At 39.3% G+C, this 18,537-nt stretch overlaps 1 protein-coding gene across 6 annotated transcripts in view; it reads right to left on the reverse strand.

Annotated features, from left to right (window-relative positions):
* tnrc6c1 (trinucleotide repeat containing adaptor 6C1) overlaps positions 1–300 on the reverse strand; it is a 56,427-nt gene extending 56,127 nt beyond the window's left edge. For 3 of the 6 annotated variants that reach the window (XM_034711520.1, XM_034711519.1, XM_034711516.1), the window contains exon 1: positions 91–300. The gene's annotated coding sequence lies outside the window, so the exon portion shown is untranslated. The remainder of the gene's footprint in view (positions 1–90) is intronic. The other 3 variants (XM_034711518.1, XM_034711517.1, XM_034711521.1) reach the window with 2 other exon arrangements.
* Between the last annotated feature and the right edge of the window lie 18,237 nt (positions 301–18,537).

Consider the following 18,537-nt stretch of genomic DNA (forward strand, 5'->3'; position numbering starts at 1 on the left):
CCAAAACTACGCCATATTTCCGAAAGCCGAACGCGATAAGTTGCAGATCTGTCGTGCTAAAGCGCCCAGAGGGATTAAAAACAAGCCTACCGTGAAGCGTTCAGGAGGTTCTCGTTGGCGGCGGAGCCTCTGCAGCCATTTTGTAGTAACTAACCGGAGCAGCAGCTCGAGACGGTTGAATCGGTGGTAACGGGGGGAGGGGGGAGGAGTCTCACTGTGGCCACGTGACCTTCAATAACAAAACAAACTGGTGCCACTTCCCAATGCTCCACCCCCCTCTTCCTCCTCCCTCCTCCACCCCCCCAGTGTTTCCATGACAACTGCAGCACCCTCACCCTCCATCACTCCCCTCTCTGCGCTCGAGCGTGCAGCTGTGTGGCCTCGTGCCTGCCCTCTCCTTACGATTTAAGGTAAAAGAAGAAAGTAAAGAGAAAACAGCAGTCGACAAAGTAAAGGTGGAAAGAGAGTTTTCCTTTGGGGATACATATCATAGTATTTACGGCTGCATAGTGTGCAATATGGAGCCAGTGCTATATTTTTATACCAACAGAGGGCACAATTTCTACTCTAACCCCCTTTTTTTTTTTTTTAGTATTTTACCCATAGACTGTATAAAACCACACACTGGGTTTTGCAATTTGTTTGTCACCTCATCAGAGTTGGAATTGAACCATTAGGACAGGGGTGTCAAACTAATTTCAGTTCAGGGGCCACATACAGCCCAATTTGATCTCAAGTGGGCCGGACAAGTAAAATCATAACATAATAACCTATAAAGAAGGACAACTCTAAAATTTTCCCTTTTGTTTTAGTGCAAAAAGTACAAGTAAATTATGAAAATTTTCACATTTAATGAACTAGATTTTTACTAAAACAGCTGTTGTGTTTTTCGCCATAATAAGTCTCATAGTGGGGCCAAATGTTATATTCTTTAATCACTGAAACCTGCTGCGAACACAACAAGCACACAGGTTTCCCACTCACCTGCATTGTTCAGGCAAGCTCCATCAGCACAATGATTGTATTTAACCCCCAGAGAACAAATCTGATATAGCAGTTACTTTTATTTAAAAAATTGCAGTTAATGTCTTCTCTGTAATTTTTTCATTTTGGGAAGTCATCCGCACGCCGGATTGGAACCTCTGGTGGGCCGGTTTTGGCCCGCGGGCCGTATGTTTGACATCCCTGCAATTTGAAGTACTCGTACTTAAATGAGGTTTTTCTGCTTTATGAGAAACAAATGGACAATAGAAAATAATGTATTGTGATGATGTAATATAAAACCAGATTCAGAAGTGCTTCACCTTGAAAGTGCATGTCATCAAAACATGACATATAAATGCATTGAATAGGCTAAAACAATCTGTACTGCACAGGAAATAATGTATATTGCACAAATAATGATGTATAATTTACGTTATATATTTTTTCTGTACACATATATATATTAACCAGTCAATAACATAACCTTGAAACATTTATTTCAAGAATGCACTGGAAGAAAGATACAATGAAAAGAAGGGAGAGGACACAATCGCACACAGTAGCTCATGAAACAGTAAAAAACCATCCTGTGTTTGGAGCCTCTTGTCGTGATTCAAATATTGATTTAATTTTTTAAAAGAGACTTAGCCACTGACCTTTTTAATGGTTCTATTAGAATAATTGTCCATGAGAGTAAGACATAATTATATCAAATAATTCAAACATTTGGCAAACAATACAAAATTATTTTTTGTGGTACCAGAGAAGCTTCTTTCTCCTCAGGCTGTAAGACTCCCAACCTTAGTCTTGGTACTTTATAAATAATTATTTGTTGGTTTTTAATTTGAGTGTTTAGCATAAAGGGAACACGACTTGCACACACAACATTGTGTTGGAGAATGACGAATGAATTGATCTCATATTGTAATTTCACTGTTATTTTTTCTATTGGCTCAGGGATCCGCCCTCTCTTGCTCTTTCTGAGGTGTCTTCCAATTTTTTTCCCTCACTAAGGATAAAGGGTAAAGACCGCAATGCTAAGGAAAATTTGTGGTTTGTGATGTAGGGCTATATGAAAACAAGTGACTTTGCTTTCTTACTATATTGGAAACATACTTAAGAGCTATAACTTTGAGCATCTCTTTGATTTATTGTTTTAACTGCAAGTAAATTGATCTGATCTGCAGAAGCAACAAAATTCAAACATCAAAGAAACTTTAAAAAAAATCGAATTATTTAAAAGTGTAGACCTGAAACAAGCAACCTTTGCACTCCTGGTCTTAAGGTTTATTACATTGAAATATCTAAGGGAGATAAAGTCTATCCACACTTATACAGGGATGTCACAGCGATAAGATCTCACATGCTTCAGCTGCTCTACAAGCTCCAACCTGTGACAAAAGCCTGGGGATGCAGAGGTTGATTGAACTGATGCATCAAACACAGGCAGCTATTCAGATGATTTTCAAACTACTTAGTAAGGTATATTTCTATTTCAATGCACTGGTATCAAAGCATGGCGGGGAAACTTCCACAAGTCTATAGAGAGTGAAAAATGATTTGTGCAAACCTTATTACCTCCATCAAATTGAGGAAATTCAAATAAGACTGAAGAGCCTGTCAGGACAATATGTCACCACTCAATAAAGACGATCTGAATAAACCCCACTGTCTACATCTCATTAGCACACACTGCAGCCCGCTCTACACAGGACTTCAGTGGCATCTGATGTGTAAATGAATCTGAAAACATCAACTGGTGAACACACATAAAGGATAACCATGAATCTGATAACAAAGCAGGACGATCACCACAGCATGCTCACAATTACACAACCATCTGTACTCGGGGAGTCCCGGCATATGGATCATGGTGTCACCAGCATATGGAAGATGGCAGAGATATGCATTACAATGATGGTGGCAAAACACAATTATTCAGAGTCACAATTATTCAAGAAGATGGACTGTAAATTGAGAAGTGTGCGTAGAGTAGAGGGTGGGAGGCAGTAATTGTGCACACTGGTGATGAATGTAGTGTCACAAGCAGGGAATCCTTTTCAGATCTTGTGGTTTCTACAGCAAGTGTTTCTATTTTTATGCATGAAACAAGTGAATCTGATTTGAGCAAATTAGCCCAAAAGTAAATGGATAACTCTCTGATGACCTAACAATGCACAACCCCATAAACAGAAATGAAGATTGAAGATTGAAGTAAAATTTTCTTCGTTCTACAATGAACTTAACCTCTCTCTCCTGCAAACCCGCTCTCTCCGGTGTGAACATTTGCAGCATTGATCAGTGCACCCTGCCAGTCAATGTGATATCTGAAAAATTCAATCATGACCCCAGCTGGCTGACCTGTCTGGCAGGGGGTAAAGTTCAAAGGTCAAATTTTTTACCATATCAACCAGTCAATGTGTGAAATGTTGTAAAGTGTCACTTCATGAGGAGGAGAGGGGGCAGACCTGGAGAGCCCCGCTGAGAGCAGAGAGACGCTTTTATTGATCCAGTTAAAGTCACCTGGTTATACAGACAACTAATAATGCTGTGAACTGAGAGTGGGTAAACAATCTACTCTCATTGGCTTATCATTGTGGAATAATGCACAACTGTGACATACGGATACCCCAGGATAAGACACTATGCATAAATGTCAACTGTGGAAAATTTAAACGATGCATAACTGAAGGCATGGTCTTGAGCAGTGCTTTAAGTGGAAAGATGTAAGTGCACATAATCCCTTGTGTACATTGTGCATCCGATATCAGCAAATCATTAATATTCTAATGCAGAGAGATAAATTAATACACAATCTGAATTTCTACAGTTGATAAAAGATACCAGAAGATAATGCTGATTTTCACATGTACTGAAAACACAATTCCACTGTGTCACACAAACAAAGAACCTCTGCATCTCTACATCACCATGCTCCTTTCCAATTTTCCAACAGGCTATATAAACTGCATAAAATAACATTACGTTTGGTTACAGTAGCTTACTCTCTAAGGGAGCGTCATGTAACACTTGCAAAAGGATGCCAGTGTCATAGTGCACCATGGGTAATATATTTTAGGTGCTATTATGTACACCAAGATATACAGTAATGAGGAGAGGATGGGAGAGAGTACTTGCAGCTGGTATAGGAAGTCCCCGTACACCAAGGGGTTAAATTTAGATGTGGCGGTACCTTGATCCGAAGCACATGATACATAATTATTGCCATTATACCCCAGACAATTTAAAAAGCAGTCATTTTTTATTAATCATTGATTGATTGTTGTTTTGAAAAACTGATTACTATTAGTTTGCATCTTCTTTTACTGCACAGATTATTCATAATAAGTTGTGAAATCAAATTTACATGATGCATAAAAAGTGCATTTATGTTCCAATAACTTGTCAGAAGATTCACACATACTACAAACGACGTTCAAAAGAACACAACACATATTGAGCTATTGATATCTAATTTTTTGGTATGACTGCCACTTTAACACTTCTCATGTTGTTGTTGTTGTTGGACTTGAAAATAAAACAAGGTTGCATGATAAATTGAATGATAAATCTTCATACTTCACCTGAGAGATTGTGCGCTAATAAAAAGAGCACTAAGTGATGGCGCTTCGCAGCTAATCAGTTGTGAGCTGTGTGGGTGGGCATTAGCCCCCCATATAGACCTTGTTGCGTTTGCACTCGGCGCTAATGAGATTTATGACAGGCATAAATATAATTGCATTGCAATTGTGAGCTTTATGGATTCAACTGAACAATTAAGCTCCGGGTAAACATTCATTTGCTTTCTCAATGCTGTTTTTTTCTTTTTCAGCTGTTTTAATTCCCTGTTTCTTTGAAGTCCTTTCTTGTCCCTCTCTCATCCTCTGCTATTGTGCTCATACTGTTTGTACAACAACAGACTCAAGCTAAGTTATGAAGCTCATCCATCTCTACCAAAGGGAGCAGCCATCGTGAGGAAAAGATGATAGAGTGATGTGTGAAAACCTTGTCTGTCATCTTTAAAAGGAGGCACATCCCATTTCTGACAGCACCTGCCAAGGTCACTGGGCTGTTTTGGGGTGGGGGGGTGAAAAGCCGCTGCTGTATAGATAAAATGACCCCATCCTCAACAACAGCTATGATTGTTTCTTTTTTTATTTGAGATGAGATTAAAGTCCTCGGGGGCAGGGATATCAATCTGCTGTAACATAATGAGTCTTTTCTAGAGAGCAGATAGACACTTGGGCCAACAATGGCTGTGGTCGATATTTGCCTGCACAGAAAGCAGGAGGGAAACAGAGTGAGAGAGACGGATCAGGCACAGAGAGTGAGACGGGGAGAATATGTATGTGTTTGTAAACCATCATATCATAAACTAATTTCAATAAACCTCAGAATCATGAGAAAACAAATCTCTTTAAGCTCTGTAAGGTAATAATGATGTACACACGGCATATCTTCAACTAAGCTTTAATACAAGAGTGAGCACAGGGATTATTGGGGGACTAATACTGTAATAATAATAGTTGCTGCACACATACCCACCACCCTCCTCCCCCTCAGCGTCCATGTGTCAGAGTGATGAATGTATCCTTCCTGTGAGTGACCTCAGAGGTCAGCAGCAGTGGGGCAAAATGCGGCCGAGCCGCCTCGTTTCCCCAGCAGCCACAGCGAGGTAACAGCTCGGGCATATTTCACCGCAGCTCATCCACAGCTCTAATATCAAACGTAATCAAACTGGCCTGGTGCTCTGCAGCTCTGCAGCTCTGCAGCTCTGGGATGGACGAGAACAGGGTACAGGGTGAAATAAAGGAGGAGTTCTGAAATTGTTTTTGAAGCATGCAGTCTGTGTGCACATCTAGAAGCAAAATGTTCATGTTATTGCTAAATGTGTTCGTTCATAGCTGCACACAAGTACATTAATTGCACTGCAGCATGAACCAGGAGTGGGGCCAGACTTTTTTTGGCTGGGGTGCCTCAACTGGGGCACTGATTTATGGAGGGGTGGCATAAAGTATGTGTGAGCACACAACTGAGCAGACGTTATTTACCCTTTCTATCTCCCATAATCAAATCTACTAAACTAAAGGTAAAGAATAATACAGGTGTTATATTCCTGTGTACTACTTAACAAAACAGAAGGAAAAAATGTTGATCTTCTTCTATTAATACTTTGAAGATGTTTGACACAATTGAAAGTACCATCAAAGTTATTTTTTTACGATATTAAACGTACAAGTTTTGCCTAAATAAGGACATGCCTAAATGGACAGATGGAAACAGATGGGTGACGTCACAGATACTTCTTCCAATTTTATACATTGTATGAGTTTGATAGCCTGGAAAAGTCCAAATTCCAAATCTGATGCAGCAAAAGTAAGATCTCATCATGGGAACTGACTTCTTCTCAGCACCCTCAACCATGACTGCTTTTCAATGCCCTTGCTGGAAATACCTGTGCTTTTCTGCACACAGTTAGTGACACTCATAGAAGAAAGGACTAATATAAAAATGTAACAGAGTCTGGAATTGATCAATCATAACCGTTGGAACAGACTGGAGGATTTAAAAAGCAAAACTCTGCCTGATGCCAAAAAACCCATTTGATCCGTTCCATCATGTATGCCACCTCTGCCTCGGGACCATCCTGTAAATTATACATAAGTATGTCATTACGCTCAGGAGCCAACAGTGGCCTAATGAAACTGGGCAGCGTGGCTGTCTGCAGCATCCCCTCACTGGAGAGATCTGATGTGGGCCACAGCATCAATCATCCTGTCAGCACTGCAGCCACCACTATCTCTGCCTCACTATCATAAACAGATATATTATTCATGAATTAGCATTATTGTCCACTTAATTATTCAGCAGGTCTTAATCATCCGGCTGATAATCTATTCCAGGTCGTGGGAAGTTAAATAAGGAAAGATAACGTTGTTTCAGGGCTCCTGGTGTCTCAGAGTGAGCGTGGAGTGTTTTCTTTGAGCGGTTATGAATTCATGAGAGGTTAAGAGTGTGAGGGGAGAGTGTTTTGGGAGAATTAATCCCATTATTGATTAAGAAAAAAGTGTAAAAGTAGAACTCAAGTAGATGAAACAAAAAGCCAAACAACCCTGAGATGTATTTAGATTAATGGGATAATAAGGTGAGATTTTATAAGGATGATGAATTACAATTAGCACCCTGAGGACTGTGCACTCCTAAGTAGTAATGAGAACATTAATTTCAGATATCTTCTGTCAATGGAGGGAAAAAATGTCCTCAAGGCAAACAAAGATAAACACAATGTTAATGAAACAACACAATGGTCATTGCATGTATTCACACTGCATTTAGAGCCTCAGGTCGGCCACTCCCACAAAAACTAATTAGATCAAAACAAATAAGAAAATTGAACGTCATGATTTCTCTGTCTTCTCGTCTTCATGCTCCTCCACCTTTGGTTATGTCCTTTCTCCTGTCACCTCGTCTTCCCCCCGCTGCAACAATCCACCCTCTCTCTCTCTCTCTCTCTCTCTCTCTCTCTCTCTCTCTCTCTCTCTCTCCTTGTTTTCTAGTCCGAGCACATACACGCCACAGAGGGCGATGAATCATTCATAGCAGCACATAATGCCCTCAGCCTGCTCCCCAGAGACAGAGTGAGAGAGGAATAAGAGAGACAGAAAGAGACACACAGAGAGAAAGAAGCAGAGACAGGAGAAGGAATATTCGGTTTGTAAAAGCTGCAAAAAGAACTTTGGTAGATACAAGATGATGCAGAGTGCAATGGATTGTACATATGAAATATTTCAGGGAGGCTGGTGAAGACATTTGATATCTGAGTTAGAAAGTATGCTTTGAAGACCCATTTCATACAGTATCACATCATTAAATGTGTTCTATAAGATCCCAATCAATGTATTTTATTGAAGACTCTTTCAGTTTAACATTTTCGGTTGCTGCTGATCTTCAACATGTAACGTTTTTAACATGGTTTCTCAAAATGAGTGTTTGAGGTGAAAAAATTGTCAACTCTTAATAGAAAGGCCAACTGGGTCATTTTAACCTTTCCACATTTCTATGTCATATCACTTTGTTGAATTACAGATTACAGTATGCCGGTCCCTGACTTTTCTGAAACTATATATATATATACTGTATATATATATATATATATATATATATATATATATATATATATATATATATATATATATATATATATGCATTTAAAATGTCATTTATAAAGTTCAAAATATTGCTTTGCTTTTTCTACATTGCGTTGTCATTGAGCCAGGGCAAAAAGTTAGTTTCTGGAATCCAGTTAAAAAGTGTAATACCTATCTACTCTGGCATCTCTTTTACTTTTAGTTATGAGCCCCTTTGTTTTAAATGGTTATGTGTAATATTGTCATAAGGTCCCCATAATGTAGACTAAGGGTCAATGAAGGAAAAAAAACACATTCTACTGTAGGCCGAGGGTTCTCGGGGTCACCCCTACAAATTAGTCAAAAGACAAGAAAAATATGATCATGTTTTATCTACTGTGGTCACAGTGGGTCAGAATGAACGCCCACATTTTGAATCAATTAAATTGATTCTCATTCTCATTCTCATTCTCATTCTCATTCTCATTCTCTCTCTCTCTCTCTCTCTCTCTCTCTCTCTCTCTTTCTCTCTGTCTCGCTTAGCTACTTTGATTTTTCCAAGTTTTAGATCATCTAATTTCTTGCCTTTTGTCTTTTCTCTATAAAAAATATTGATAATTAAATGAAACATTTTGTAATCAAATCAGATGTAATCAATTATTTCTGGTTCTTTGTTGTTATTTACTTGTTTTGAGTAAAGTTGGACTAGTTCTGTCAAAGAATACTGATGTGCTTACAAAAAGTATCCAATTAAACTTGACAAAACTTTGTTTTATTCAAAGATAAAATAAATAAATAAAAATAAAATAAACACAAGACAAAATAACTGCATTAATCATAATATTGGGTATTTAGAGTGAGAGATCATTAAGTTAGGAATCTGTCTGTCAAAATGACCCACACTGCCTTTCTAGTAGATATTGAATTCTGGCCCTTCTAGAGTTAATTCCTTGAGGGTATTAATCCACGAATTAGGCTGTTTTTAGATATCTGTATTGTTTAGTCTTACACTTTTCAAGGTACAGTGTAGAAATGGGAATAGCAATATCTAGCTGTAAGATTCTAGATTGAGACTTTCCCTTGCTCACCCCTCCTGCAGGTGAAACTATGGTGGCCTTTGAGGACAAGAAGCTCCTGTGAAGCTTGATAAGTATGATCCTCCATTGATAAAGTTCTTACCATTGAAAATGTCTTTCAATACAAATGAATTTACACATAACAACAACCACTTTGCGCTTCTTCGTCTTCTAACCTGTGCATTTTGTGCGGCCACACACTAAATATAAAAATGAGTATGTTACTAGTTTGTCCATTCTGTGCTGCTGTAGAAACAAGGGGGCCTTCTCGTATGTAGATAAAAGGCTCATTCAAAGTTAACAAAAACAAAACACTTTTTATTTTGGAAATCATTTTTGTAAACGATGATTTCATTTCGCAAAGGCGCCAAAGAACACTCTGGTGTTTAACATTCCTGTGTGTACGGCAGCATCTGCCAAGTGCAGCTTTCAGGATATCTGTTCCTCTGGTCAGCAGGCTTTCAAATCAAACATCTTGTAATACACTTATCTTCCCCTGAGAGCGCCGCATGTGGAGCAGCAGGAAGAATCCAACAACACACAGAGACTCAGTGACAGTGAACACATGGTCAAAGGGAGGGGTCTTGATTTCTTTTAGAGAGATAATCTGTCCCTGTGTCTGTGATCGAATCAGCAGGAGGAGTTGAGATGTAAGACTGAGAGGCAGCCGGGGGGGTTAGGTTGGATGGTGCGAGTTAAAGTCTCCTTCTTTTATCAACTCTGTAAGGAATCCCTACTCCCCCTTTGTGGAACCCTCTCTGATCTCTTATCTCTCCTTATGCTATCTCTACATCTCTCCTCTCTTTCTCTTACTCACATATTCAATCTGTAAAATAAAATGATCTACATGGCGAGCATTAATACTGCTAAAGCTTGCTCAGTTCCCATGGGTGCGATTAATCAGTGAAATCAGCTGCTGCGGTGTTTAGCTGCAGTAAAAAAAACGATTAAAAACCACTAAAGATCCAATTCTGGAAGCACAAAATTCACTAAACTGGCAGAATTAAAAGAGACATTTAAAACTGTGGGTTCAGCAGCCCAGCTGATCATAGATCTCTTACAGATATCCTAACTTACAACTCTGTCAGAGTGAGGGAAGACATAAAACACGCATGAATGTGAGGGCATGTTTAAGACAGAAACAGAAGTTCCTGCTCTTGGGAGAGTTCTTTACAGAAGTACAGGAACTTTTGAATTTGGACGGACCCTCTTTGGAAGTAACTCCTGGGCGTAACAGTCCTATATACTTTTAGAAAAAACATGTCTGATTAGTAGTTATTAATATTTAAAACTATGTTATCAAAGATCTGTATCTAGTTCTTCAATTCAAAAGATTATGTTTAAGTTCTGCGGCCGGATGTTTTGTCCATACTGGAATTTGTCATTTACTCAGGAGGAAAAGCCAGCAGCCTGTGTGACAGGTTTTGGGTAAGACAAGCTCTGGAAAGTACCAAAGAGTTACAAGGAAAGGGCGAATTCCTTCTTCATTAGCAGCATTCATGATGACGAGGAGTAGTTTGTGGTTCTGTCTGTGCATGTGGTGGTGACTGTGCTTGTTTTTCTGTGCAGCTCTAAAAATTGAGCAACTGTTTGAAGGGTCATCCGCATATCGACCCCATGTGCTGCTCTGCACTGATACAAAAATAATAATAATACAAAATAAATAAATGATAATAATCATGATAATCATAAATAACGAATACAAAAATAAATTGAATAAATAGATACATAATAATAATAATAATAATAATAATAATAATAATAATAATAATAATAATAATAATAATGATAATGATAATGATAATAACTTAGACTAGCTAGGAATTAAAAAAGTCATTTTCATGTATGCAGCCTAAAGCATTAAGAGATACATTTTTAAAGGTACAGTAAGGAGTTTTTAGCAGATGTTGAAATAGTCTAACTCTGATTCTATCTTCCCTACATTGGCTTCCAGTTAAATTTAGGATTCATTTTAAGGTTCTTGTTTTTGTGTATAGAGCCCTGCATGGTCAGGCTCCTGAATATATTGCCGACCTGCTCTACCCCTACCTCACCGGTAGGTCACTCAGGTCTTCTGACCATGGCTTGCTGGTTGTCCCTTGAGCTCGTCTAAGGACAAAAGGTGACCGTACGTTTGAAGTGGTGGCACCAACATGGTGGAAATAACCTGTAAATAATCATTCAACTGTATTTGTTGTCGCCTTTAAAAAACTCTTAAAGACACATTTATTTAAACAGGCCTTCGACTCACCTTGTACAGACTAATGTTTTAATTATGCTATTGCCTGCTTCTTTTACCTGCCTGCTATACTAAATAAAATGTACTTACTTATTTACTCTTATACTGATACTTCTCCATGGGCCACAGAGTAAAAATGAGATTACAAGACGGTTATTTCTCCATGCTGAACTTGAGTGCCTGAGTTTGAATCGGATTGCCTGTGGGAAAAAAAAAAGCTGAGTCGAAAATGCAGTCTTCATCCTAGGAAAACACTTCTGATTTCAACCAAAAAGGTTCAACAGAATCAACTAAAATGAAAACTCCTTTACAGAACCTTTAAATAAACAATCAAGCACCCTACCGTGACTCCATCTATGTAGCAAGTTAAAGGTTAAGAGAGGGTGGAAATGCAGCAAGTATATCTGGATTGCATGGCTCAAAAAAATAGTTGGGGCCTCAAAAGACCAAGAACAGCTGAGCACAGATAAAAAGAGGGGAAAAAAACAACCAACGTATATTCTAAAAACCACAGCATGCAGAAATAACATCATTTTTTGCTGAAGCCTCTGAACTTGTAGCTTCTAGCATCACCTACAGGGCTGCTTCAGCTAGCAGTACTAACAGTAGGGCTAACGTCAGCTTATTAGCTATATAAGGGTAATTATTATCTATCTTTTATCTTGAACAATAGCTTTGTGCTGTGCTAGTTTTATATTCTGGTGGAGTTCATGTAATATGCACTTTCTGTAAGCTTCGCCACACTCATGTCACGTTTAGTGCAGCTGGGTAATGCCAGGAATGTCTAATATATTCATTTCTACCAGCGTCTTCCAGGTTGTGTCGGCATACGTCCACGCATGAATTAAAAATAGTGTTTGTAGTTTGTTTGTTTCTGCATTCTCTTCATTTTTTAATCAAAAACTTGGGAGAGGTTAGAGTTGGATTAAGGACCAGGGCCGTGTGTGTTGAGTTTTTTACTGCTTGTGCGGCCTCCATGTGAGATTTTGTGGTGACAGCCTGTCTGCATAATGCACAACCATCACTCATGCATATTTGCAGTCATTCCTGCCGTGCCCTCTTTACATGTCAGAAGCTGTAAGCCATGTTTACACTGATTAAACAACTTCACTGCTGCTCATCACAAACTAAACACACAGAGGGAGAGGGAGAGGGGCGTCTTGGTGTGATGTTTCCTGCTGTGAGACTGACAGAAAAGTGAAATCCACACTGACAAACGCAGCCATTAGGCGACAACATGACAAGTCTGCATACGTGAGAGAAAAAACAAGAGCTGTTAAATCTTCCATTATCCCTGCTCCACTCTGCAACCTAAAAAAGCTTTTTTTCATCTCAAGGACCCTGAGTGTTTTTCTGTTAATGCATCCACTCAGCAAGACCTCCTCTCCTGTCCTCCCCTCTCTCTCACACACACAAATGCCTTTAATGTCTGGTCTGAGGGCACCCAGTGTGAGTGTGTGTGTGTGTGTGTTTTGTGTATGTGTGTACTCTGATCTTGACAAGCTCTCGAGCTCCTAATTGCCGCACTACAAGAAGAGCCCTGCCAGAGCAGGCCCTGTAAACTCTCACCCTGTTCTCACAGAGAGGAAGAGAGAGGGGGAGGAGACAGAGAGATGAAGGAGAGGAGGGAAGGTGAAGAGAGAGGATGAGGAGACAGAGGCAATGAGGAAGAGACGGTAATGAGAATCTCAAATGTGGTGGAAAAAGTAAGCTATGAGAGGATAAAGAGGAAAATGAAGAATTTCTATCTTTAAAAGTCAAATATCTGAGATCTGTCTCTTTTACAATAATCATTTTATCAGCTGGAAAGAAAACTTCACAAACACAATTTATTGCCTGCTGAGAAACATCATCATGACTCTGAGGATCCATAAAATTGATCCTTTTTGCGGTAAGTTTTATAAAATAAAACTATTTGATTAATCAGCACCTTTTAAACACTTTAGTCTGAAGGGTAACAGAAAAAGACTCTTGAGCCCCATACGGATGATGAAATGTCACAGCTACAATCAATCTAACAGGACACACACAGACACACATGCAAAGCAACAATAGCTAAAAAAACATTGCAATTGGTTAATGATCCAGCAAGTTTTTAGGCGGTTATGTAACAGACTGAAATTAAAGCTAATGCGTCTTAATGATCTTTATGAAAGCTAGCCAGACCATAAGCAACAGTATTTGTCCATGCTATTGTTTTCAATGCCTGTGATAGGGATGCATCCACAAGGTCGACTCAAAAAGCTAGTTTGGGTATCGTCACAAAGGGCTGATCCATGGGGCGGATCCATTCAACTCAGATGTATGTTTTTCTGTGTTTACAACATAGACTGTATAAATAATGGACGTAGTATCCGTGACGTCACCCATCTGTTCCTGAGTGCTATTTTGAAGCCAATCAATGGCGGCAGCCATATTGGAAATGCTGAACTCAACCAGGCATAGTGTGATGTAAAGGGGCAGAGTTTCAGCCTCCTAGCCAACAGCTATGTGTTCCCATCCGGGAGTCAAGTCAGTCCAGTCCTTATTTGGGCAAAAACTCGTAATATTAATATCTTCTGAACCGTCACGTTAGAAAAAAATTCACCCCCCGTACAGTGTGTGCTGATAGAGAAATTAGCTACGTAGAGCCAAGACGTTTTTTTTAACCAGGCTGTAAACATGTTATTAATGCTGCAAAGATTGTCTTTTTTGAATTGGTGTGTATGTAGTTTCAGGTGTTTCTGCAGCCAGCCTCAAGTGGATTCTTGACGAATTGCAGTTTATAACACTTCCGCATGGGCTTCATAGTTTGAGACCGGAGGTTGCTGCTTGGTTGACAACAACCATGTGCATGTACTACGTCATCAACGCGTTGCATGGTCTGTGCACTTATAGCTAGAGACCAGCTAACATATGTGAGAAGCATGCTACAGAAGCTCAGCAGTTTGGAGAAACTTCACGCTTGTTTTGCCGACAGCTCTGAAGGCAACTTGCAATGTTTGGTGGGGTGGCGGCAGCGTAGCAAAATATAACACAAACAATTTAATCAAGCATTTCAAAGAAGACAAGTTCAACCAAACAAAACGAAACAAAGCAGTTGACGTTGTCAGCTGTGCTGCAATCACGCAAGAAAGTTCCAAGTGACGGTTTGAAAATGTGAAAAACAACGGAGAGGGGTTTTTGGAATCATTGTTCTTGCAGATTATGCATTATGGAAAACAAGGGATTTTGCTGTTTTTTTGACAGTCAGAACTCAGGTAGGCCTACAGTTAAGCATCATGCAAATATTTTTCTGACATGGCTCTATCTGAACTCTACAAGAAAATGTGAAAACACTTTAAAACAAACAGAGTGAAAAAATGTTACAACGATGAGCATTACCACACATATCTGGAGCTCTGACGTTGGCCTGTTGTCACACTGGAGTCTAAAGCCTAGTTTATGCTTCAGTGTCGAATCAATAGTGTAGCCTACATAGTATAGACCTGTTCCTACACAAGCGCAAGCCTACATAGGTGTAGCCTGGCATGCTCAAAATGTAAAATGTAACTTTGGGCCGCAAGACCTTTGATTAGTCTGCTGGGCACCAGGCTAAAAATACATAAGAACATGGACAGGTAGATGAATGAAAATCAATTCAAAGCCAGTCTGAAAAGGTTGAATAAAAAAACAGATGATTAAATTAATATTTCCATTTTCTAATTTGGCTTTTAATTAAGTTATTACATGGCCTCAGCTAAAATGGTCATAATTGTCTTTCAAAAAAGCTTCCTAGTTGGTTTTTATTTTGCCTTATCTAACATTTAAGCAGTTTTAACTGATTTATTGCTTACATGTTACACTTTAAAATGTTGTTAATGTTATAAACATATTATGAGAGTGTCTGACTATTAACCTGATTAAATGGACAGTAACATAATCCCCTGTACTCTCTAGTCTGCTTTTAGGAACAGCGCTCGCCTCGGTCTGAAGGGAGCAGCTAACGCACTCTAAGACCCCCATCACTGGTTACCATAGAAATACTAGGAAGGAGTGAGACACCCTGTCAAATGGAAAATGTCAGTTACAGTATAGACATAGATACAGGACAGGAGTGTAGAGTATCTGGGTGGGGGTCTGGCAAACTGAGGAGGAACCCTCATTTGAATATAACTCTGTCTCCATGTCTGTTCTCTGTCATTGACACTGACACACACACAGTCAGTGAATTAATGCGTCCCTCTTTTTGTTTCTGGGCCGATGAGGCACCGAGTGTGAACATGGGGGGGTGTCAGAGGACTTGGGGGGGTTTCTCAGGCAACACTGAGGAGTTAACTCCCCTCTATAATCCACATATCGATCCCTGTACTCAGCCAACACTACGATCAATATAGGCAATAAAACCGAAGCCAGCAGCAGCCTCTCTGGGGAACCGTGACAGACCCTGAGGCGAGATGTGTGTGCAAGTACAAAAAATGTCTCTGTGTGTGTGTCAGCAGCAACTGTGAGGTGATGTGTGTGTGTAACACAAATCAGTCAATTGGACAGTCCTCGGTGGCTGTCATGCACGATTCCCTTTGGGACTCTGAACGCTCAACATGACAAAACAGCCAGTGTGCTGCATAAATGATCAGATCGCTTCAGAGGATCCAACCAGACAGGAGTCACACCGCAGCATATGCTGTCTTAGCTCATGCATGTGCACACATACTTTATGCATGAGTGCGAAATCACAGATGCATTTGCACTTGAAGTGTCAAAAAATACACTGGAACACATACAACAGACAGACACAGTGGGATATACTGCCACCTGCAGGTGAGTCACACACTGAGAGGCAACAACACACAACAGGTCTATCAAATACATTTAAGAAAGGCCAGAACTGAATAGAAGAATTACCAAGAGGCTGTGTAAAAACATTTCCTTTATGTTAGACTGTACAATTTTGAATATAAATGTGTAAAACCCTCTTAAAGTTATGAGGTAAGTTGTTATCTTACTCTAAAACACAAACTTGGTATTTACATTGTTTTTGCTGTTCTTCAGTATAACACCTAAAAATCCACACTGCCTGAAAAGCCTGGGTTAAAGTGTTCAATAAAAATATGAATTTAAAAAAAAAAAAAGTTTAAATAAAACAATTCTAACGAGAGCTACAAGTTTGTGTGGTGATTTGTTGAGGTGCAAATCAGCATTTCAATTTTCCAACTATACCTTGAAAGCATCAGAAATGATCCATCTGACCTCAGTTCAACAAACACTGACAGAGCTTGACTTTTTACTTCATACTAAAATGCATAATTTTTTTTATTTTTGCAAACTTAAGACTTGATGGTTGAAATTTTGTGTAGTGAAGCCTCTGTCACTAGCTATTGACAGTGAAACTGAGACTCACCTAAAACAGATAAACAGGCTCTCCTCTAGGGCAGGGGTTCCCAAAGTGTGGGTCGGGATCCCCTGGGGGGTTCGAGACACAAATGGGGGGTCATGAGATGTCTTCCGGAACATTTTTTTTATTTTAAGTTATCTAAAAATACTACATTTTACCCATTATAGTAAAAAATATTGACAAAAATAGTAGCTTAACTTGAAATAAACCTTGAAAATAGAAAATGTAATGAGTTTTCTGCCTTTCTTTTTGCCAGATGACTCCTAAGTTAAAGTTTAGTGAACAGTTAATTATCAAAAGCATCACTAGCAGTAGCTTAATTCATAAAAACACAGGAAAAACAGACACATGCTCATATAGGTAGGATAATTTTCTGCAGACCAGATAAATGAAGCCAGATTAAATCTTCTTGAGGGACAGTGGGGGTCGTGAGTCTTAGCCAACTATATTTTGGGGGTCGCGGGCTGAAAAGATTGGGAACCCCTGCTCTAGGGGATAGAATGAACCAAGAAATCATAGCATTTATTTTGCAAACATATCTGGAGGGTTGATTTCACGTTAGCTTCTCAAGTAGTTAACTGGACTGTAAAGAATGTAGTGCACAGGACAGAAAGGGCTGACATTGAGTTGTTTATTGCTAACTGTGGGCTAAATCTAAATGCCCTAAAAGTTGTCCAGAGGCATATATTGCTGTTAGACTGTAGCTGATGGGTAGATTGTATTCTGCAAAATTAACAGGTATTAGCTCTCTGTGGTGGCACCAACAGTAGAGGAGGTCACGTTTCATCTTGGCAGATATTCTTTATTATATCATTTTAATTATTTTAATTTTCTGTAAATAATTTAAGGGCCATATGGTATGCTGATTTAGCTGCAATATCTTGACTTTGCTTCTACTCCAAGAAAACATAAATGCAGCAGTAATTTTGACAGAGAGTCTGTGATAAACTAACCAATCAGGCACACAGGTATCATGTTCCTTGCAGACAGAAAATTAACAGAAGAAGTCATGCATGTGGCAGTAAAAAAATCTGGTAAATATAACACGTCCACAATATATACGAGGCTTATTTGCAGTCACGTGCACACAATCAACATAGCAATGAACGCAAAGCCAATTTTCCAAACCGGAATGAAAAATTTGAATTAACTATGGAATTACAGCAGGAGGACGTTTATAATTCACTATGTATCACAGCGTTTGTTATTGTTACCACCCCCATCGCCTCGGTAATCATCATTACTTTTTATTGTGGCTGTTAGCGTAGCATCATTAGCATACTGTATTGCAGTGGGTGAGGGGAGACCTGAGGTGGATTGTGACGGTCGTAATATTGTCATCTTGGGCCAAAACTATTGTTACACAGCCAACACAATTATGCAATTTTGCATCTTTTAATATCTGTTGGAAATTACACAGTTTCAGGTTTAATCTAATTTATGAGGTGCAATGGCACAGTGTTTTATTTTTATGGAAATGAGCCCATGAAAATCACATCTCTGTGATAAGACATCTCCCAAGCTGTAGTTAATACTATTAGCAGTAAGTATTATGCATGGTTTTGTATGCGGAGTCCCACACAGAGTATTTTTCTGCAGGTGGATTTTCAGAGTAAACACATTCTGAGGGAGGAAATGTGCACTAGACTTGTTCATAGAGAATTAAATTCAACCTGATAGTGGGCTCCTCGCCGTCCACTCTGATCCTCAGCAGAAGCAACTGCAGCAGAAAGAGAGTAAAGCGAGAACAGAGGGAGA

The sequence above is a fragment of the Notolabrus celidotus genome, chromosome 20 (assembly GCF_009762535.1).
Source record: "Notolabrus celidotus isolate fNotCel1 chromosome 20, fNotCel1.pri, whole genome shotgun sequence".
In the NCBI taxonomy this organism is placed as follows: Eukaryota; Metazoa; Chordata; class Actinopteri; order Labriformes; family Labridae; genus Notolabrus; species Notolabrus celidotus.